Here is a 24,857-nt window from a genome sequence, read left to right on the forward strand (position 1 = left end):
TTCCAGCCAGAATGTATACATTATAAATAATTCTTTCATAAATGCACTCCCCCACAATCCACGCATCCCAATTATTTCTAAGGCAAAGCATTAAACAAAAGAGCGGCTCTAGCTCCAATATACCACATTAAATTTAACACAAATATATAATTGCAGCAGCACTGTAAATGGTGATTCATTTACAAAGAGAATCCATTTAAAGACTCCAAACATCCACTTGGGTCTTTTTAAAAGCGTTGTGTCATATTCATATGAATATTTTAAACTAATATGGGAAGTACACGGAAGGCTTATTTTTCTATTTTCAGTTTAAAATGCTCCAAATTCTAAAGCCTAAGAGTCCTGAAACTTTCTGCAGTGGCTCGCCATTCGTTACTAGAGCAGGCAAGGGGGCTGCAGCAGCTGTCAGGGCCGGCAACCCTGCATTCTTCATCTCACTCATCTCTACCGAGGGGCGGGGGAGGGGGCACAGGCAAGGCCGTGGCATCTGCCGCACAGCAACGTGCTTTTCTTCCAGAATAGCAATCATGGAGAAGCAGAAAGAGAAAGAAAAATCAAGATTTAGCCCATGGAGATCACAGGTGAGAAAAACTAATGACTGGGATTGTTCTAATCCAAAGGACCTCTTTTGATTGGGTATTTCTTAGCAACCAATCGTCTGGCAAAACTCAAGAAATACAAAAAAGGCCTAACTGCCAGGGCAAATGGCATTCATAACTATTAGTCTTCCTAATTTTCTAAAATAAGGACGATTTGTGTCATTTTCAAATAAGATACCCATTCTTTATGACAAACTCATTTGTGGTCAGACTGCTTAAAGTTGATTGATTAATAAACAGATTTTTAATTTTGCTACCACTGGGTATATATCATTTCTTACAAACATATAAGTAAAAAATATGTGACGCAGTAGTTTTACAAACCAGAATCTTCTGTCAAACTACAATTTCCACTACCATTGAGAAGTCATCTTCATCAGCCCTGAAGTCCCAGATGATATCAAGGCGTCCTCTAACAATAATCTGACTATGGAGATGAGCAACAATCCACACAGCTATGTGGATAACACTGACCGAAGGACACTATGTTCCAGGCACTGTGCTAAGCCAGGTGATGGAGCAAATGAAGGCAGCAACCACCGTCCACAAGGAGGACAGAACTGCTGAGGCCTGTCTCAGACAGTCACTTCAGTGGGGACCCACATCTCCCAGTCTGGCAGTCATTAGACTTTGAAACTATCCAGTAAGACAAGGGAAAAATCTTATTCTCCTTCGCTGACTGATTCTTCAAGACTAAACAGACTTGAAAGAAAAGTCTGAGGTAGTGGAAGAAATTAAGAGCCAATAAACACAGAAGGCAGATTACCAAAGAGGCACCTGGAAGCCCTCCCTCTGACTGAGGGTTCTGAGTCTGGAAGGCATTTTTTTTTAAAATTCAGACATTTCTCTACACTCACTATTTTTACTTTCCCATCTTCCTGTGATTATCAGCAATAAAACCCATAAAATGAGAAGGAGTGATGATGCTTACTTGGGGGAGTAAGGAAAGCTATGGGCAGGATAAGTGGTGACAGTCATCTTAAGGAAAGGGGAGACTCAGGCCACAGGGCCTTGGCAGTGCACAGAAGAGCAGCACTCCAGCCCACAGCTGAGGAGCAGAGGAAAAACTAGGAGGAACCACACAAGATGGCAGGCCACCACAAATTGAGGGTGCCCAAGCACTCCACACAGAGGCGGCACCAGTCATCAGGGAAGAATATGTCACTGCCACCACTGTTCCAAGGGACCACAGTCTGCAGGTGCAATCTGAATGACTTAGGCCTCCTGGGGAGAAACATACACATAAGTAAGATGCACTATAAAAACAGTGTAAAGACCAGCAGGCAGGAAGTGGAAGCACACTGCTGGACAGCTCTTAGAAATGAGGTGTCGCAACACCCCTTCAAGGGGCTGTGATCAGGAGCACACACAGACGGTAAGCACTGAGCAAGAGGGCGGAGGCACATACTTGTCATCCCAGCACCGCAGAAGGCTGAGGCAGGAAAGTAGCCAATCCAAGTCCAGTCTTGGCAATTCAGCAAGACCCTGCCTCAAAAATGAATGTGAAAAGGGCTGGGTATAGCTCAATGGTAGAGTGCCCCTGGTATGAATGCATGTCTGTATGAATGAATGAAGAAATTCGTGAATTAATTAAATAAAACAACACTAAGACAACTATTAGAATAACAAAACAATGAACTATGGTTATATTAAAAAAGACAAATGGAAAAATTTTTCTAAAATATTCAATTAATCTTAATCCAAGAGAAGGTAAATAAAGAAAAAAAAGAAAAAAACAGGTGTGACAAATAGAAAACAGCAAGACAATAGATTTAAAACCAACCACATGAATGATTCCATTAAATGTAAATGCTCTAAACATTCCAATTAAAAGACAAAGGTTCATAACAGAAGATTTAAAAAGCAAAAGCCAATTATATTCCACTTATAAGAAATGCACTTCAAACAGAAACATAAAAATAAGTTAAAATTAAAGGATGAAGAAAGCTATATTAAGCTAACACCAGTAAAAGGAAAGCTGGAGGGGCTGTATCAATATCAGACAAATCACTGTAAAGAGTCGAAAAAGAGATCCACAAATATATCATCAAGAGGTTTTTCATAAAGGTAAAAAGGAAAAGGAGAGTCTTTTAAAAAAGTGATGCTAGAATAAATAGATATTCACATGGGGACAAAAAAAGCCTTAAGACTTACCTCATACCATACATAAAAATTAATTTTCAAATAGTTTAAGCATTTTATATAAAAGCTAAAACATAAAATGATCAATTTATCAGTTTAAAACATAAAACTTCAGCAAATTAAAAACTTTTGCTCCCCAAATCACACAAAACAAAAATGACAAGCCATTGATTGGAGAAAATATCTCATGGAAGACTTGCACATAGATTATATAAATAACTCTTTCCCTCTTAGACCTCAATAATTAAGATACAGAGCTTAATTTTTCAAAATGTGTTCATAAATGATTGCAGCAGCATTATACACAACAGATAGAAATTGAAAACAACCTAAATTTCTATCAGCTCATGAATGGGTAAACAAAACACAACTGTCCACTCAGTGGAATATTATTTAGCAACAGAAAGGAATGCAGCACTGAAATCACCACCACACAGAGAAACCATGAAAACAGTATGCAAATGAAAAACTCAGTCACAAAAGAGCACATGTGACAGGACAACATTTCAATAAAATGTCCAGAATAGGCAAATCAATGGGGATGGACTGCCTAGGGCTGGGCATTGAGGATGAATGTTAGTGACTACTAATGGCAATGGGATTTCTTCTTGAGACTAAAAAAGCTTTAAAATTCATTGTGGTGATGTTGCACAACTCTGTGTATGTAATACAAACCATCAATTTGCACACTCTTAAGGGGATGCACTATGTGATATATATAAACTAAATCTCAATCAGGCTGTTATATTTTAGAACGTGTAAAAGATTGTGTGTGTGTGTGTGTGTGTGTGTGTGTGTGTAGCCAAGAAGCACAAAAGAAAAAAAAATTCTCCACATCACAAATCTTCAGGAAAACAGAGATAAACCTGACAGACACCATGGGAACACGTGATAAAGGTAAGCACTCACCTTTTATCATCCATATCAAGTCCTCCTGACAGCATGGAACACCTCCTATGGAGCACTGAGAAAGGCACATCACCTCTGGGTGCACTCTCCACAGTTCCAGAATCACAATCTAATTCTGAGGAAATATCAGACAAGCACATTATGAGAGACATTCTACAAAATGCCTTGATCATTATTCTTCAAAACTGCCAAGGTCATGAAAGACAAGAATGGACCAGGAGGAGGTGGCAAGACGGCAGAAGAGAAGGGTCACTTCCCTAGTAGCTCTGTGGTGTGAGTCAAGAAAAGTGGACAGGCAACTTTTCAGTAAAGTGGGTAAACAATCATGAATTAGGGGGAACATTACTGGAAATACTGGACATTCAAAACAGATTAGGTACTCAAGAAATTGTATATAATAAAACAAAGAGGGAAGACCTTAGCCCCATAGCCACAAAAGTAGCTGAGGTGAAAACCAGAACAGTCCCTAAAAGAATACAGTAAAGCAATAAAGGAATTAAAGGAATCCCCATTCTTAGGAAGACTGAGGCATGTCCGGGTACAGAGAGGTTAGAGATCAGAGACACTGCTCAAAAAAACAGTAAGCTGTGCTGCACAGTATCTGTGAAAGGGGAGGGAAGTCGCCATCTCTCTCAGTGGCATGCAAATAGCACAGCAGAAGGAACTATTTTGGTAGTTGCAGCGTGGGGGCTAGCAGCTAGAAAAACAGATTACTAGAAATCCCAAGTCTGGACCAAAAAACAAGACAGGCAAACCCACACTGCATCACCAAGAGTGTACCTAAGTCACCAGGAGAAAATGAAGCCTGGAAAGAGATTTACACAGGAGAATACTGGTCGCACAAACCCACCTGGCTCCCCCCTGAATCTCCAATCTGGCTGCTTGCAGGACCAGCTGGGAGAGAAGCACCTGGCGAGGAATATGAAATGGCGGGGGCAGGACAGATGCAGCTCAGACACTGAATCAGAGACCAGGAATCGTGGGGTCTGTAGGCAAAATAGTGTACTAAGAACAGGCTCCTACACCACATGAGTGGACAACGAGATCCCTGGGGTGCAATCATCCAGCATGAACCAGCAATGGCTGAGTCTTAAAGGTGCACTGACTTAAAATCTCCAGACCAACTGGCATGCAGCAAGGAGACCGAGCATACCAAGCCTACGTCCTCCTCCAGGAACTCAGCTTCCAGGACTAACCCTCTCACCCTATCAACCCCATGGACTCTGAGGGTGGAGCAAGCATCAAACTCCAGAAAACCTCACCTAACTGCTGAGAAGGGAAGCTGAGAAACTTTTGAACTCCAACAGAAACAATAGTTCGAGTTTTCATCAAGATCCCTTTTTTTTTCTTTTTTCTATTCTCTCTCACATTTATACCATCTTTGAAATGGAAGTACTTTTCATGCATCAGTTTATTGAGCACTAGGATCTATGAACAGAATGTTACAGTTTTCTTGTGTATTCTCTTTTTTTAACTTATTCTTTTTCTTTTTAATTTTTTTAACAATTTTTACTTTATATATATTTTTCATCTCCCTATCTGTTTCCCTGGATTCTCTTTCTCTCTTTTCTCCTTAATTAATTAATTAATATTAATTAATTCCTCTTTCAGTCATATTAATTCCTCTTTCAGTCTTCCTATATTTTTTTACTTCTATCTTCTCTCCTCCTTCCCCATGAATATCACATCATAAACCACTTTGGTTCTCTCTTGTCCACTATTTGAACTTGTAAACCCTTTGCAAACTTGAAATTGTAAACCCTTTTGTAAAAGAGAGATTCTCAAAAAAAAAAAAAAAAAATCAAGCAAAAATCCTTGAAATGAAGAAAGCAATAAACAAATTAAAAATTCAATGGAAAGCATGACCAACAGACTACACAGAACATCAGACAATGAATCTTGAAAACAGAGTTGATCATGGAGAGAAGATGTTAAGAAATCATGAACAGAAATTCTAAATGTCTAAATTATTGTAGGCAATAATTGAATATATCATTTCTGTTTATTGCAACAAAACAGTAGATGTCTGAATAGGAACTATATGGCTTAAGGTTGTATATTCTTTGCACTGGGTGCTGTAAATAATTGGTCTCCTGCTTAAAGGTGAGATACTAGAAACTTTCAAGGACACTGTAAGTCTACAGGGAAGAAACTATACTGCCCTAGATCCACAATGCTTAAGGGATAGACACACAAAACACATGAAAAAACAAGGGAACAAATCACCCCAAACAAACCAAGATGCTCCAATAGTAGAATCCATGTAGAAGAAATGTCAGAGAAGGAGTTCAGAATGTACATAGTTAAACCAATCTGCAACATACAGAACAATGTAAGGAGCGAAATCAGAGAGAAAATCCAGGAATTGAGAGATCACTTCAATAAAGAGAGATTCTCGGAAAAAAAAAAAAAAGTAAAGCAAAAATCCTTGAAATGAAGAAAGCAATAAACAAATTAAAAATTCAATGGAAAGCATGACCAATGGAAAGACTAGACCACTTGGAAGACAGAACATCAGGCAATGAAGATAAAATATATAATCTTGAAAACAGAGTTGATCATGGAGAGAAGATGTTAAGAAATCATGAACAGAAAATTCTAAGAATTATGGGATAACATGAAAATACCAAATTTAAGATTTATCGGGATAAATGAAGGGGTGGAGTTACAAACCAAAGGAATACACAATCTTTTCAATGAAACGATATCAGAAATTTCCCCAAACCTAAAGAATGAAATGGAAAATCAAATGTAAGAGGTTTACAGGACAACAAATGTACAAAATTACAAAACATCCACACTGAGGCACATTATTATGAAAATGCCTAACATACAGAATCAAGATAGAGTTTTAAAGGCTGCCAGAGTAAAACAATAGATCAGTTTTAGAGGGAAGCCAACACACTTCTCAGTTGATTTTTCAACCCAGACCCGCAGAGCTAAAAGGTCTTGGAATAATATATACATCAAGCTCTTAAAACATGAATGCCAGCCAAGAATACTATACCCACCAAAATTAAGCTTCACAATTGATGATGAAATTAAAACCTTCCATGATAAACAAAAGTTAAAAGAATTCACAACTAGAAAGCCTGCACTATGAAACATATTCACTAAAATATGTCATGAAGATGTAATGAAAAATAAAAGCAAAAGCCAGCAAAGGGAGGAACTACACAAAAAGAATAGTCAGTCAAAGGAGACACTAATTCAAATTAAAAACTAGAAATAAATCAAAATGACAGGGAATAAAAATCTTTCTCAATAATCACACTGAATGTAAATGGCTTAAATTCATCTATCAAAAGACACAGACTAGCAGACTAAAAGACAAGACCCAATAATATGCTGTCTCCAAGAGACTCACCTCATGGGCAAAGACATCCACAGACTGAAGGTAAAAGGATGGGAAAAAATATATCATTCACATGGATCTTGTAAAATAAGTAGGGGTTTCTATCCTCCTATCAGATAAAGTGGACTTCAAGCCAAAGTTAATCAGATAGGACCAAGAAGGACATTTCATACAGACATATATGGAATAGTTGTATCCATCAAGGAGCGAATACACTTTCTTTTGCATAGCACACAGATGCTTCTCTCAAATAGAGCATGTATTAGGCCATAAAGCAACTCTTAGCAAATACATAGATTAAAAAAAAAAAAAAACAGATAATACCTTGCATCCCATCAGATCACAATGAAATGAAGTTAGAAATCAATGATGAAATAAAAAATAGAAGCTACCCTAACACCTGCAGACTAAATAATATGCTAGTGAATGACAAATGAACAGCAGAAGAAATCAGGGATGAAATTAAAAAATATTTAGAGGTAAGTGAGAATAGTGATCACATATCAAAATTTCTGGGACACTGTGAAGGCAGTGCTAAGAGAAAGTTCATTGCATTGAGCTCATTCATTAAAAGAATAAAAAGTCAACAATTCATGACCTAATATTACATATCAAAGCCCTAGAAAAAGAACAAATAAATACCAAAGCATTAGAAGACAGGAAATTATTTTAAAAAGAGCTGAAATCAATGAAATTGAATCAACAACAAAAAATAATTCAAAGAACTGACAAAAAAAATTCTTTGAAAAAAACAAATAAAATTGATAAACCCTTAGCAAAACTAACAAGAAAGAAAAAGGAAAAGAAAATTCAAATTACTAAAATTTATGATGATAAAGGAAATATCACAATGGACAGTACTGAAATACAGATGATAATAAGAAACTATTTAGAAAATTTATACTCCAATAAAATAGAAAATATTGTAGACATCGACAAATTTCTAGAGTCTTATAACATACCCAAACTGTATCAGGAGGACATAAACAATTTAAACAGATCTATTTTAAGCAATGAAATTGAAGACACCATGAAAAGTCTACCAATTAAGAAAAGCCCAGGACGAGACAGATTCTTAGCCAAGTTTACAAGACCTTCAAAGAAGAATTAACACCAATCCTCCTCAAATTATTCCATGAAATAGAAAAGGAGGGAACCCTTCCAAACTCATTCTATGAAGGTAGTATCACCCTGATACCCAACCAGACAAAGACACAACAAGGAAAGAAAACTTCAGACCAATATCCCTGATGAATATATATGCAAAATTCCTCAAAGAAATTCTGGCAAATTGCATACAGCAACATATTTAAAAGATAGTGCACTAAATCAAGTAGAGTTCATTCCAGAGATGCAAGATTGGTTCAACATATGGGAATCAATAAACGTAATTCATCACCTCAACAGGCTAAAAGACAAGAATAACATGATTATCTCAATAGATGCAGAAAAAGAATCTGACAAAATACAGCACTCATTCATGTTCAAAACACTAGAAAAACTAGGAATAACAGGAACAAACCTCAACATTGTAAAAGCTATATATACTAAGCCCAAGGCCAACATCATTCTAAATGGAGAAAAATTGAAAACATTCCTTCTAAGAACTGGAACAAAACTAGGATGTCCTCTTTCACCACTTTTATTCAACATCCTCCTTGAAACTCTAGCCAGAGCCATAAGACAGAAGAAAGAAATTAAAGGGATATGAATAGGAAAAGAAGAACGCAAACTATCACTATTTGCTGATGACATGATTCTATATTTAGAAGACCCAAAAAATTCCACCAGAAAACTTCTAGAACTAATAAATGAATTCAGCAAAAGAGCAGGATATAAAATTACTTCCCATAAATCAAATGTGTTCCTATACATCAGTAATGAATTGACTGACTGAGAAATTAGAAAAACTACCCCATTCACAGTAGCCTCAAAAAAATAAAATATTTGGTAATCAATCGAACAAAATGAAAACTACAGAACACTAAAGAAAGAAATTGAAGAAGACCTTAGAAAATGGAAAGTTCTCCCATGCTCTTCGATAGGCAGAATTAACATTGTCAAAATAGCCATGCTACCAAAAGTGTTATACAGATTTAATGCAATTCCTATTAAAATCCCAATGACAATTTTCACAGAAATAGAAAAAGCAATCATGAAATTCATTTGGAAAAATGAGAAACCCAGAATAGACAAAACAATCCTTGGCAAGAAAAGTGAAGCAGGAGGCATCACAGTATCAAAACTTAAATTATATTACAGAACTATAGTAACAAAAATGGCATGATATTGGAACCAAAACAGACACATAGACCAATGGCACAGAATAGAAGACTGTTAGAGTCTGTAAATAAGTCAAAATAACACCTGGCATTTTGTCAGGGGAACGTTAAAGTTCGTAAACAAGTCTGGATGGTACCTGGCAAAATGCCAGAGGGAGTGGTTTGAGAAGTAACAAAAGCGAGCCATTAAGTGTAGAGATTCCTGATTGGTTGACTGATGTATCTAGTTTATGCTAATTAGATAAGCTGTGTGGAATGTATAAATACTGCTCCTGTCCTACAATAAACGGCTCCCACTCCTGCTGTATCAAGGTACACAAGTTATTCATCACCCCCCTGATTATTTTGCTGCCGGACTGCGGCAGAAGACAGAGACAAATCCACATTAATATAGTTATCTCATACTAGACAAAGGCACCAAAATCATACATTAGAGAAAAGATAGCCTCTTCAACAAATATTTACGTTTAGCCATATGAATGTTTTATAACAGCTCAGTGCACAATAGGTAAGTTATAGAACCAACCTAGGTGCCCTTTAACAGATGAATGGGTCAAGAAAATGTGATGTATATATACACAATGGAATATTACTCATTCTTCTTTAAGAAGAATGAAATTATGGCATTTGCCAATAAATGGATGAAACTGGAGAATATCATTCTAAGAGAAATAAGCTGATCCCAAAGAACCACAGACCAAATGTTTTCTCTGATATGCAGATGCTAATTCATAATAAGGTGTGGGGAGGAGAATACAGGTATTTTGGACTAGACAGAGAGGAATAAAGGGACGGGACGGGAAGGGGAATAGGGGTAGGCAGGACAGTAGAATGAATTGAACATTATTACCCTATGTGCATATATGATTACATGATTGGTGTAATTCTACATCATGTTCAATCAGAAAAATGAGCAGTTATAATCCATTTATGTATCATGTGTCAAAATGCATTCTACTGCCATGTATAACTAATTTGAACAGATTAAAAAAAGATTTTAAAAAAACATGCTAACTTTAATAACTGGATTTTTGGGAAGATTTTTAAAAATCTATAATGCCTGTTCTTATTGAAACTTTTATTGGCCTCACACAGATATGAAAACTAAGGAATAGATGACTGAGAAGTGCAACCTATCACTGTTATTATATTTAATGTTTATTACAGTTTACCTTCAAATACTATTAAAGTGTATTATATATGTGGTGCATATAATATATAGTGTAAGAATTTTATAGTAGTATTCTTCATTTTCTACTACCATTCTTTGTGATTTTGTGGTCATGTATCTTACCTTTACTTTTGTTTTAAACACCACAATGCACCATTATTAATTTTAATTTATTTTTATTTTTAACCTCTTTTATGTTTTTGTACTATTAGGGATTGAAACCAGTGACACTCTCCACTGAGCTACACCACCAGCCCTTTTTATTTCATTTGAAGACAGGGTCTCACTAAGTTCCTAAGGATGGCCTCGAACTTGCTGTCCCTGTCTCAGTTTGTGGAGTCTTTGGGATTACAGGTATATGCTATTGCACCAGATGGATTTTTCTTAAATAGTAAATTATTTTTAAAGAGAATAAAAGTGAAAAAATAGTCCTTTATGTTTACCCATATATGAATAATTTCCAGCGCATTATTCAAGTTGAGAAAAAAAAAAAAAAAGAAGAAGAAACCAAGAAACTGTCACAGATTGGAAGAGCTGAAGAGACGTGACAATAAAATGCAACATGATCCCCCATGGGGGACACCAGACACCAGATAAGTGGTTGCCTGGGCCATGGCAGTGGAGGAAGGAGGGACAGAGTGAAATGGAAGCAACTCACTGAGTAAGGGAAATGTTCAGACTTGATTGTGGTGACAGCTGCCTGACTAAACATTTACCCCAACTCCTCCAATCGGACCATTTAGAGTGGGTGGATTTTATTCCATTAAAATAAAGCCTCAACAAAGCCTTTTTTTTTTTTTTTTTTTTTGGTACCAGGGGTTGAACTCAGGGACATTCGACCACTGAGCCACATCCCCAGCCCTATTTTGTCTTTGTTTTTGTTTTGTTTTGTTTTTTGAGACAGGATCTCACTGAGTTGCTCAGCACCTCGATCTTACTGAGGCTGGCTTTGAACTCCAGATCCTCCTGCCACAGCCTCCTGAGCTGCTGAGATCACAGGCATGAGCCAGCAACAAAGTCATTTTAAACAAAGACAATGATGGGGGGGGCGGGGAGTCAGGGCCATCAGCCGCAGCCTTGGTGGCCTGGAGGTCTCAGTGTGCAAGAGAAGGAACTGCAGCTCCTAAAAGCTTCCTTTGAGCAAGTGGAAAGGTCTCTAGTCTGCTTCTGTCTGCTCCCCGAAGCAGCTGATTCTCCAGGAGCCATAAACATCATTCCTGGCCACACACGCATCAAGAGAAACCCACCTTGATTTGCAGAAAAAGGGAACTAGAAATATGCGATTCAAAGAGGCAGTCCTTTGGCGCAGCATACACAGGAAGAAATCCATCAACTGGAGCCTGTCCACCAAGAGACTTATACCACCCTGGGGATAGAAGGTCGGGATCTGGCAGCCAGGAGGCTTGGGAAAGTCGAAACAGACACTACAGAGAAAGTCGCTGATTACATTCCACTGGACCACATTCATGTTAACCTCCCCTGGGAAATCAAGCAACCAAGATCCCCAATCTGCTTCTAGGGCCATAGAACAGATAGACAAATCTGCATCTAGCCTCAAGTGGTCACAAGGGACCTGCCCTCTTAAGGAAAAAGAGGAAAGGGATAAGAGAAAGCCCCTGAAGCAGGGACAATCTGCCACTGTGAATACAGATGGCAAAGAGCTAAAAGCAAACAAATGGTGCTTTGGAATCAACACTTGGTGAACCTGCTGCTTTACACTGGCATGACCTGGAGGGCCACAGTGGCTGAACAGAGTCCAAAAGTATCAGCCCCAATACCCCTCACCATCAGCTACGTTAATGAGATGAAAGGAGAGAGAGGCCCTCTAGAGAGATGGCCCAGACCTACCCTGGAAGACTGTTGTAAGAATGCAGTGAGACAATCATAGGAAGCTCACAGATGGTACTTGGTCACCAATGGCTCTCCAGGTTGTCAGTCATGACAGTATGATACAAGCAAAGGACTGTAAACAACCTTAGTGTCCTTATAAGCTTATGGAAGGGAGCTTCAAGAATCATAACATATCTACACCTTGGCATACTATGCAAAAAGATATCCATGAAAAGTAAATGAAAAACCAAGGTGAGGAATTTTACATATGGTAATCTTAACAGATTACATTTATGAAGACGTGCAATACGTGTATACATGTACATGTGCTTACTTAAGAAAAAGCCTGAGAACACATGCACCAAACAGTTGACAGCTATTTCCAAGCCTGAGTGGTGAGGGAGGGAAACTGTTACCACTTGAACTCCTGGATCATGCTTTCAACAGATATATGTTATTTTTGTAAAATTTTTTTTAAATATAGAGAAAGAAGACACATTGCTGACTTTTGTACAGCAATGTAAACAAGTAACCATGGAAGCAGCCCTGCAGGTCTTTGTTCATTTCCTCACCATTCACTCAGCTACAGGCCTACCTTGAGCTCAGGTGGCGCCAGACTGAGCATGAGAACTTCCGGGTGCCACATGAGCAAGCTCCAGGCCCTGCCTCAGGGGCTTAAAGGTCTGGCCAGGCCCAAAGTAGGCAAGAAAATCCTCAATGACCTACAGTGACAAAGTCTATAAGAGTACCTATAGAATACTCCAGAAACCGAGAAAAGCATGGAGGAGTGAGTCGTTGTGGGGAGGACACGAGGCTAAGCAGGAGTCAGGCAGAAATGTGCAGGGTGAACACATCCAAGTCAGAACCGTGAGATAGCCTTCACAGCAAGTATGGTCCCGACACCCCGGGTCTAGTGGGAATCCTGGACGTGCTTGCACAGTTAAAGAATATGAGAACTCTCTGCACTTCCCACTCAAGTTTTCTTTTAAAACTATATTGCTCTTATAAATCCAGTTCTTTAATTTAAAAATAAAAGTTAAATAAAGATTTCTTCTAGATGCATAAAAGCCAAGAGAATTTCTGCACAGCTGTCTTATATGAGCAAGTATGGTCAAAGAAAGTTCCAGAGACAAAAGGATACCTGCTGGAAATGCACATTTCACAAAAAGAGAGAAAAAGCACACAAAATGATGTCAAATACAAAAACAATTTTCTCATTACCTATGGCTTTAAGAGCAAAGATAGAGCCATGTATGGTGGCTGCATGCTTGCAATCCTAGTCACTCAGGAGGCAGGAGGATCTGAAGTTCAAGACCAGCCTCTGAAACTTAGCAAGAACTTATCTCAAAATAAAAAATAAAAAAGGCTAGGGATGTGGCTCAGTGGTAAACTATCCCTGGGTTCAATTCCTAGAAAATACTCCCCCCAAAAGCAAATATAGTAACCAAGTATGGTGTGGTTTAAAACATGCATACAGGTACAATGTAGGAAAAAAAGCACAAAAGCTAGGAAATGGAAGTGTCCTGTGTGAGTTTCTTACACTGTATCTTACACCTTCTACAAAGTGGCATCATTTTATTTTAATATATGTTGTGGTAAGTGAAAGAAGTAAATTATAATTCCTAGAAGAACCAATACAAATTTTTAAAGAAGGTATAACTAATAAGTCAAATGGAGATAAAACAGAATCTACTTTTAATTTATTTTTTAAAAGCAAGAACATTGAGAGAAATGGAAAATAAGATGGTTTTTACATAAACCAAATCAATGGTAGCATCAAATATAAATGATCTAAACGTTCAAATTAAGAGGCAGAGGCTGTTATACTGGATAAAAAAAGACTCAACCATGTGCCTTCCACAGTAAACAGAAGTTAAAGACACAGATAAATTAATAGTAGGTATAAATATATGTCATACAAATATTAATCAAAAGAAAACTGAAGTGCATAAATTAACATCAGAGAAAGTAAGCTTCAGAAAAAAGGAACAGTACTAGGGAAAAAGAATTATCATGCAATGATTCAGAGATCAATTTATTTACTTCTGTCTGACAAAACTAAATGTGTATACACTCTACATCAAAGCTTCAAAATATACAAGAACTGAAAGGAAAAATAGATAACTCCACAATTATAGTTGAGGATGCCAACATTTCTCTCTCAGTAATTAACAGAACAAGTAGAAAGAAAATAAGCAAGAATCTAGAAGAACTAAACAATGTTTTCAACTTACTTACCCTAAATGATATTTACAATATGTTCTACCCCAAAACACTGGAATGCCCACTCTTTTCAAGTATACACAAGACAGAACATACCCTGAGCCATAAAACTAATCTCAATTCACTTTATTTATTTATGATACTGGGGATTGAACCCACAGATGACTTACCACTAAGTTATATCCCCAGTACTTCTTTTTAAAATTTCTTTTATTCTGAGACTGGGTCTCGCTAAGTTGCTGAGGCAGGTCTTGTTTTAATCAGCTTTGAGTCATTATGACCAAAAGACCAGACAAGAACAACTTAGACGAGAATAAGTTTATTTTGGCTCACAGTTTCAGAGGTTCAGTCCACAGTCAGCAAACTCCACAGCTCTGGGCCAAGATGAGACGGAACATCACGGCAGAAGGGCACACAGAAGAAGACAGCTCAGGACACGGCAGCCAAGAAGCAGAGAAAGTAGCCCCCAAAAGGGACAAAACTTAAACCCCAAAAGGCACATCCTCAGTGTTCTACTTCCTCAAGCCACACCCTCCTGCTTAGTTACCACGCAGTTAATCCATATCAGTGGATTAATCCACTGATTAGGTTACGACTCTCATAATCTAATCATGTCACCTCTGAACACTCTTGCATCGTCTCCCACATGAGTTTCGAGGGGATATTTCATATCTCAACCATAAGAAGCCTCTAACTTGTGATCTTCCTGCCTCAGCATCCAGAATGTTTGGGATTACAGACATGTACCACTATGCTTGACTTCAAATCTCAACAAATTTAAAAGAAAATAAATAACATAAAGTATGTTCTCTGACCACAAAAGAACTAAAACAGGAATCAATAACAGAAAGATATCTGGAAAAATCTTCAAATATTTGAAAATTATGTGGCATACTTCTAAATAACTCATTGATCAAAGGAGAAATCATTTTAAAATCATTTAAAATTCATATACTGCAAAGTGATACAAATATTACATATCAAAACTTGAGGATGCAGCTAATATAGGACATAGGAGGTAATATGGTTTGGAACTGAAATGCCCCCAAGGGCTTGTGTGTTGGAGGCTCAGTCTACAGCCTGTGGTGCTACTGAGACATTTTGGAATCTGTAGGAGGTGAGGTCTAGTTGGAGGAAGTTAGGTCAATGAGGGCATGCCCTTGAAGGGGATATTGGGACTTCAGCCCTTTCCTGTCTCTCACTACCTACTGGCCACCATGAGGTAGGCAGCTTGGCTCCACCACATGCTCCCCACCATGGTGGTTTGCCTTGCCACGGGCCCAAAAAGCAATGGAGTTGCTGAACCCTCTGAAGCCATGAGACAAAATTCACTTTTCCTCCTTTTGACTTATTGTCTCAGGTCTTTTGTCCGTGCCAGAAAGCTGACTAACACAAAAGGAAATCTCACAATGTAGAATGCGGATGTTACAAAGAAAGGGCTAAAAAGAAAGAAAGAAAGAACTAAGTACTCATAGTTTAAAAAAAAAAATAGCAATTAAATTCCAAAAAACCCAAAGGAAGAATAACAAATCAGACCAGAAATTACTAAACAAGAAAATAAACATATAACACAAGAATCAACGCCAGAAATTGGTTCTTTGAAACCGCTAACAGAATTGATAAACTTCTGGTAAAAATTATCTAGAGAGGAAAGGCCTATAGAAGATGAAATAGCAGGATTAAAGTGGGGCCACACTACAGATCTCACAGACAACAGGAAGAAGACTGCCATTTTCCAATATATCATACAATCATACACTCAGGCAAAGATTATCTGCAACCATGAAAATCACCAGAAGAAAAGGTGCTGAGGAATTTCATAACATGAAAGAATCAAACACCTGAGCCACTGCTCAATATTAACATCTCTAAAAGCAGGACTAGATATTCGTTTCCTAACAATTTGTAATGGGTACACAAAACAATTATGTTGTTTTAAAAAAATTAGGCATAATATAATCAAATTTCCAAACATAATTTTCAGTTTACAGAAAAAACAGAGAGCAAGAGCTGAGGTTTTAGCTCAGTGATAGAGTGCTTGTCTAGCACATGTAAGGCACTGAGTTCGATCCTCAGCACCCCCATAAAAACAAAGAAAGAAAGAAAGAAAGAAAGAAAGAAAAGGTATTGTTTCCATCTACAACTAAAAATTTTTTTAAAAAGAGCAAATTATACCATAAGAATAATAACCACCAAATCCAGAATGTGGAAAATTTCTACAAGACTAATGACCCCTTCAACAAATAAATGATGTGGGGGAAGATGAAAGAGAGAAGCATTAAAGATTAAAAGAGATTTAAGATGAAAAGGAAAAAAAAAAAAACTGTTAACAAAAAGAGACTTAAGAGACACATCTACCTAATGAAATGTGTGGACCTCATTTGGATCAGGATAAAAACAAGCCAACCATAAAAAGGCATTTTTGAAGCTGTCAGGGAAAATTGGACATAGCTTGGTAGACTGGAAGGCATTACTGTTAATTTTGGTGAGTGGGATAATGATACCACAGTTAGATTTCCTTTAAGTCCTTAACTGGATACAATGTTTCTGACTTCCTTTAAAATACACCATCAAAAGAAAAACACAAAACCTTTACAGAGGAAAGGATCAGATTTTATTGGACATTAAAGAAAACTTAAATAAATAGAAAGATACACTGCATTATGGATTGGAAGTTTAAATTATTATGAGACGGCAATATTCTCCAAACTGACAAAGCTAATGCAAGCCCAGCTGAAATCCTACCAAGTGTTATCTGTTGCTTTATTTTGTTAGACTCTGTTGAGTTGGGCTTAAAATCTACATGGGAATGCAGAAGACCATGGACAAGTCATATTAAATAAGACACAAAGGTGAGGACCCTTGTTCTCCCAGTTCCGCAGGAGTCCCTGTGGTGAGTGTGATGCTGGCTGAGGGAGAGCAAGCCACCAGCTGGAAGGCAGGGAGTACAAAAGGGACAGCTCCTGCACAGAGACCCTGGGTAACAGCACAAAGGCAGTGGGAAAGGTCAGGGCTTCTGAAGCCAAGCTCATCTCTCTTCCACTGTAATTTTTCTTATGCATGAAGAAAAATTCATTTTGGCTAAATTATAGAACTCAATGTGGAAAGAAAACTAAAGTCTTTAAAGCAATAAAAAGAATAGAGATGGGCTGGGTTTGCGTCTCAGCAGTAGAGTGCTTGCCTCATACATGCAAGGCCCTAGGTTCGATCCTCAGCACCACATAAAAATAAATAAATATAATAGAGGTATTAAAAAAAAAAAAAGAATAGCGGAGCTGGATATTGCTCCGTATGCACTCATCCCTGGCACTGAGCCCCAGCACCAAGAAAGAAAAGAAGACAGAGAAAAAGCTTCAAAATGCCCCAAGTGTGAAGGAAAATGCTGACAAAATTAACTGCATGAAAATAGTTTCTGGTCATCCATGGACAATTAAGAAAGGTTTGAAATCTAGAACATATGCAGAACTTGCACTAGTCACGAAGAAAGACTAGCCTATTCTCTCCCCACCCCTCCTACAAAAGATTTGATCAGGAACTTCACCAAAAGAAATACAGGTGTCCCACAAAAACAAGAAAAGGCATTCAAACTCAATTTGGTTAAACTTCAAACTCAACTCAGAAGAAGGAAAACACAAGTCCAAATCACAAAGTGATATTATTATATATATTACCATACTACCAGACTGAAAGAAAATCTGACAATATCAACAGGCAGACAAAATGCAGGGCAAAGGCAGGGGTGTGAACAAATATTCCCACTTGGGAAAGCTGTCAGTACCTACCCGAGTAGAAGACAAGCACACCCCATCTGACATCCATACTCTCTTGAGTGTGCTGCCTTTAGAGATGTGTACTTATGTGCTCTGAGTGCACAGAGAAAATTATGCTTAGCAAACTGTTCCTATAGTCAAAAATGAACCTCTCCACCAATTGTAGATGGACAATGTCAACATATTCCAAGAACATTGTTACAAAGGGAACAAACTCAAACTATAAACAGAATTCACAAATCAATATTTCCTGTATGATTTCATATATGTCAAATTCAAAAAAACTAAAATTAAATTAGATATTTGGAGGTAGATACTAGACATAAAATTTAAGATGTGATTGACATAAAAATCAAGATGGTGCTTATATTTGGTAGATAGAAAGTAGTGATTAAGAATGGGGCAAGGGGCTCCAGATGCTGGCAATGTACAATTGTTTGACCTGGGCACGTGACTACATGGATATTTGCTTCATAAAAATGTCTTAAACTCTGTATGTATGTTGTTTCCAAATTTCTATATGCATTACACTTGACAATAAAAGAAGTTTTAAAGAGCATTTTTAAAAAGAGAACTTCAGTGGAGAAAAATCACCTGATATCTCAACAGATATAGGAGGAGCATGACTTAAAAATCATACCTCGGGGCTGGGGCTGTGGCTCAAGTGGTAGCGCGCTCGCCTGTCATGCGTGCGGCCCGGGTTCGATCCTCAGCACCACATACAAACAAAGATGTTGTGTCCGCCGAGAACTAAAAAAATAAATAAATATTTTAAAAAAAAAAAAAATAAAATAAAAATCAGACCTCAATGATGATTTTAAAGTTAACCAAGTTTATTTTTCCAAGACAAATGAGTTGCATTCTTCCAAAATGTCAGTATCATAAGAGCTAATGCAAGGCTAAGAAATTTAGAAATTAAGGGAGACTGAAGATACACAGAAATTAAAGGCAATACAAGATGCTGGACTGGGTTCTAGACAGAGAGACACAGAAAAACCACATTAAAGACACTGTTGGACAACTGGCAAGCTTTCATGAAAAGTTACACATCAGATAACAGTACTGCATCAGTTAAGTTTAACTGTGCTATGATTATATGAGTGAATGGTCAATGTCCCTATTTACAGAAAAGCACAAGGAGGGGAGACAACATGAGGGACAGGCTTAGGCCCAAGCGCTCAGATCGAGATCACTAAACATAGGACAAAGAGAATAATGGCGCTAATGGGCAAAATCTAACTGATGAATCTGAGCAAAGGAAAACTATACAAGAATTTTTTTCTGTACTCTTGAAGCTTTTTCTGTGTGAAATTATTTTTAAAAATTTTAAATAAAATTTTTAAGGCAATAAATTAAAGTTACTAAAAATACAAAATAAGAAAGGAAAAAATAAAACTGCCATTTTTCATAAACAATATCATGGATATATGTAGAAAACACCCAATAATCCACAAGATGTACAGTAAATTGATAAATGAATTTAGTATCAATGTGAGAAAATAAAAATATAAAAATCAATTTCATCTTCACATATCAGCAACAATTAGAACGTTCAAGAAATGGCACAATTACATTAGCATAAAAAATCAACTAACTGGAACCAAAACTCATAAGACACAAGACATGGGTCTCCACAGCAGAAAGTTCTGGGCCACAGCATCATAACAGTTGATAAGGTGGCCATCGTTCAGAGAGTCCAGGCCTCAGGGACACAGCTTATATCCCACCTCAGCCATGAGCCCTCTGAACTGTAGCAGCAAGGTGGCCCCAGCGCCATTGTAAACCACACAGAGCAGAGGGTTGTGGCTGTGGCTGTGCTTACCATTAAAGATTCCAGGTGCACCAGAGGGGACAGGTGGTCCTGGCCTGAAAGGTCCAAGAAGGTTGTTATCCTCATGCTGGCCCAATCTTACTATAATCTTTGAATCCATCTACAGGGGAAAGGAATAACTTTAAAACCACTCTCATGATAGTCACAGTGGTACACGCCTATAATCCCAGCTGCTTGGGAGGTTCGAAAGCTTGAGGCCAGCCTCGGCACCTTGGTGAGACCCTGTCTCAGAAGAAAACAATAAAAAGGGCCGGGGATGGGGCTCAGTGGTACAGTATCCCTGGGTTCAAACCCTAGTACAAACAAACAAAAAACCCATATTCCTGAGTGTGCATCAACCAAGACGAGTCACCCTGTGCAAACACAAGGTTTCGTGCGTGGCCTGCTCCCTACCTTCACAGCCCTTTCCACTGATGCCTCTAAGGATCCGGACTTTGAGAATCCATCTCAGAGGAAATGAGAGTTGTACAACCCCAAAGGAAGGGTGGTGAGGACCAGATCATAAAGAAAAGCTGGACGTCTTTCCTCAGTGCCCTCTATCTGATGCAGAGTCACTTCCTCTCAACACAAACACAATCTACTCCTCTACTGTGGCTCTCAGAAGCAAGGAGACAAAGAGGCTTACCCCTATGAAAAATGATTATGCAGTATTACTCAAACACATTGAAAACAGCAAAAGAAACAAATAGGTTTTGTCTGGTTAGCAAGAATCTAACAAAAAGTTCACCCCACATCTCGTCTACCCTAAGGTACTGGAAAGGCCTCCTGAATGGCGTCAACTCCCATCCACCGACACTCTGACCTGGCGATGCCCAGCCACACCCCTCCCCCCCACGTCCAGGTCTCCCAGCTCACTCTGGCTGGAAATGAGCCAGTTATCATCCTTTCCCTTCCTCTCTAAGCCTTCTCTTTTCTGTATACCTGACCAAGGGCAGCATTCCCCTCCCCAAGACAATATGGTGGCTGAGCTCACAGTTCTGGAGCCAAGCACATCTGGCATGGAATGAATCCCACAAATAATACCTACTAAGTGTGTGGCTAGAAGTCGAGTCATCTAACCTATGCTACCATGTTCTCATCACACCTCTTCAGGATGTAAAACACATAACTTCACACACATGAAGACCTGTGGTTCTGGCCAACCCTAATGTACCCCATGTTTAGGTCCATCAGAAGTGGAGGTTCTTCTCCTCTTGGCTATGAGGTGTTGGCTGGGGTGCAGCCTCTCTAGAAAGGCTTTCCTGCTCACTGTGCTCACCTCAAATGCTCCAGGTGGTGGCAACCTGGACTGACCTGCTGCTATATTACAGTTCACAGCTGTGTGCAACAAATTCTTCTATGACAGAAGCTCCCTGTGGGCAGGACTGCATTCAGTTACTGCTGGTTCCTCAGTGTGTGTCAGCACAATGCCTGACACATAGTTGATACTCACAAAACACTGCCATGGTTTGGATCTGGATTGTCCCCCAAAGGCTCATGTATTTTAGGCTTGATCCCCAAAGCAGCAATTTCAGACAAGAGGATTTGAAGAAATGATTAAATCATAAGGACTCTGACCTTATCAATGGATTAATCCACTGAGGAATTAGTTAACTGATTGATGAGATAAGTGGAGGTAGTGGGAACTTTAGGAACTGAGACCTAGCTGGAGGAAGCAGGTCACTGGAGGCACACCCAGGAAGGTATATCTTGTCCCAGGGCCCCTCCCACCATCACTCCCTTCTTCCTGGCTACCATGAGTTGAGCAGCTTTCCTCCACCCTATCCTTCTGCTCTGATGGTCAGCCTCATGTCAGGCCCAAAATAATGGAGCCAAGACAACCATGGACCAAGACCTCTAAACCATGAGCCAAAATACATCTTCCCTTCTCTAAATTGATTTCTCAGGTATTCTGGTCACAGAAATGCAAAGCTGACTAACACAAACACATAATAAATTAACTTCAAAGCCATGCATTTCACCAAGAAAGCCCAAAGCCAATCACCTAATCTTTCCAGCCATTTTGTGAATCCAGGGCATAATAAACTCAGAGCTGAGAGGCTGCTCTCCAGGAATGACAAAATCAGAGGAACTGCATTTCTGAGTAGGTGTGATGAGCTGGGGCAGGGAAGCACCTTACAAGTAGGGCTCAATTCCCACATAAACTCAACCAAGCCCAAACTACCATCATCCTCACTTTCCAGTTGAGCAAACTAGTACCCAGAAAGGCTAAGCAGCTTTCCCTTGGTTGCTCATCTAGTTTGTCCCCAGCAAAGTAGGCTGGTGCATAGTCCATATAACCCAGTTGAATGACCTGCCCACAACAAGGGACTTACCTGTGCTCCCAAGCCTGCTTATACCAGTTACCCCTCCTACTCTGGTTAAACAACTCAGTGGGATACTGTGTAAACCACTGACACAACTGTCAAAAGAAAGTTGAATTCCTGAACATTAGTTGAAATTCTTCAGAAAGATTCAACAAACACGAATCACTAAAATACAGCTGTTGAATTTGGCATGGGTAAAACAAGGAAAATTTCATAAACTCAAGAGTTTACATTTATGTTTCTAGCACAAATCTTCTCACTCCGTGTAAGACATGGAACTACAGGCAGAGGAGAGGCTGTGGAGAAAGGAGAGGGTCCTCAGGCCTAGACAAAGCCTTGGCTCAGATCACACTGGCTTATAGATATGCATCTTATTCATATTAGAAAATATGGGCAACTCTTTTAAAGAATTCCCCCATATGACCATTTCTTTCTATTAAGCAGACACCCCTCATTCTATTCCTGCTGGAGAAGAGGGCATCAACTGAAAGGACAAGGCAGGTGGGGAACTGCCTGGATTTGACAGCCAATTATCGAGAGGACTCTGGCTGTTTGAAAGAGAGGACTCTGTCTGTTTGAAAGAGAGCCTGGCTGGAGTCAGGTGCAATAAAGAGAAACACACACCACAGAGCCTGCCCTGCTGCTCCTCCCACCACCCAGCCTTTCCATTTCTGACCTAAAAGAATAAAGATAAAGAAACAGACTGCCAAACACCTCCCTGAGGCTAGTTTTGGCAAGAGAACTGCCCCCATAGTTAATTCTGTGAAGATCAATCGCACCTGCTATGGAGGTGTAAATGCCTCCTACTATTCCCTGCCCTGAAAATCAGAGAGCTGCCCAGGAGCGCTGCTGGAGCCCAACACAGGGGGTCCTACCTGGCAGACAGGAAAACCAGGGTCAATTTAGGCAGTAATTGATAAGAGTTTAAAATAGAAATGACAAGCTGGTGCCTAGGTGCTTACTTTTCTCTGGAATAATAACCACATTTTTCCTCAACTAATTCTGTTAAGCTAGTAATAAGAACTTATTAAAAATGCACACTGTAAAATAGTTACTTGGAGAATTTTAATAAAGAATTATACATATGAAAAAAATGTGTGTGACATAATCAAAATATGTGGTTTCTGTGCAGGATCACTGCCTCAAATGAACACGGCCACTCTGGGTCATGGCCAAGCCCAGGGATCACAATGCTGGGCATGAACATTCACAGGGCGTCCTTCCAAGGGCCCAGCAGGAACATGCAGCCCCAGCACAGGCAAGTGCAGAGCACCTGAAGACCTGCACGGAGGGGACTCAGAACAGGACAGGCACAGAGCAGCAGTGCAGTGCTCCAGGCTCAGTTCCACTTTGGGCCAGGAGAGACCCCTACGCAGTACACTCCAAACTCCTCATGCAGAAGCAGCCTCAAGGCCCACTGTGTGCTCTTGCCTTAAGAACTACCTTGCTGCTTTAAGGTAACAGAAAATAACCAGAAAAATACCAGGAACTCTGCAAGAAACTCTGCTTAATCAGGAACTAAAGACCCTGGCAATTAAGTCCCTCAAAAGAGTAGCTATTATTGCAGAATAGCGATCCTACTACACTAGCTACATAAAAGAAGGAAATAACATCTATAAGCAATAAAATACTGGATAATAATTAACCCGTATTGGTTATTTCCTAAGTGAGGAACTGTGCTAAGGGCATTCTGTGTAGCAGTGGTTTGTTAAATCTCAACATCAACCATATTATTCCCAAGTTTCTATTAAGAAAATCTCAGGAAGGTTAAGAAAACCGCAAAAGGTTACACATCTAGAAAATTGGGGTCAGAATTTGAACTCACAATCGGACTATGGACACTGTACCATGCTACACTGCCAGAGTAAGCACAGTGCCCTTCCTATAGTTTTTTTTTTTTTTTTTTTTCAGAGTAGAAATTAGAAGTTTATTAAAGGACAGCAGAAAAGACTTCTCCCGGAGGAAGAAGGGGACCCAAGAGGTGGAATCCATGGAAGGGATGTTGTCTCCCCTTTTTATAGTTCTTTCAGAGATGGAATGTAGGTGGGAAGGCCCGAGGGGTGGGACACAGGTGGGCCAAAGAAGTAATCTGGTCAGGAAGGACTTCTGAGTCAGCACCTTTTTGCTGGGGGCTGTTCATTAACATTTCTTTGAGGTGGACTTTGGCCTAGGGCCTTTTCGGGACTTCATTAACATTCCATGAGTTGTCCTGCGTTTCCGGAATCATTGCCAGCATGGCCTCCATTTTAGATTTCACTCGGCATTAGACCCGATTTATCTAACTACGCTGACTACCTAACTTTAAATCTGGCTTCATTTCCCCCCCTAATTTGGGAACTCCTTACTGCTGTAAGGAAGGGGGGCGAAGAAGATCTTTCTGGCTTCTTCAGGCTGAAAAGGGACGATGTGGGGCAAGCAGTTTGGAGTCCCCCTTTAAAA

The 24,857-nt window shown here is 39.1% G+C and overlaps 1 long non-coding RNA gene across 2 annotated transcripts in view; it reads right to left on the reverse strand.

The window, feature by feature from the left end:
- The window catches only part of LOC125618979, a 68,963-nt gene that overhangs the window by 38,058 nt on the left and 6,048 nt on the right, over positions 1-24,857 (reverse strand). Inside the window, exon 2 of one of the 2 annotated variants that reach the window (XR_007350395.1) lies at positions 20,104-20,212. The exons of the other annotated variant lie outside the window; for it this stretch is intronic. This is a non-coding gene — a long non-coding RNA (uncharacterized LOC125618979). The remainder of the gene's footprint in view (positions 1-20,103; positions 20,213-24,857) is intronic. 2 annotated transcript variants of the gene reach the window in all.

Source organism: Marmota marmota, unplaced genomic scaffold, assembly GCF_001458135.2.
Source record: "Marmota marmota marmota unplaced genomic scaffold, marMar, whole genome shotgun sequence".
NCBI classification, from domain to species: domain Eukaryota; kingdom Metazoa; phylum Chordata; class Mammalia; order Rodentia; family Sciuridae; genus Marmota; species Marmota marmota.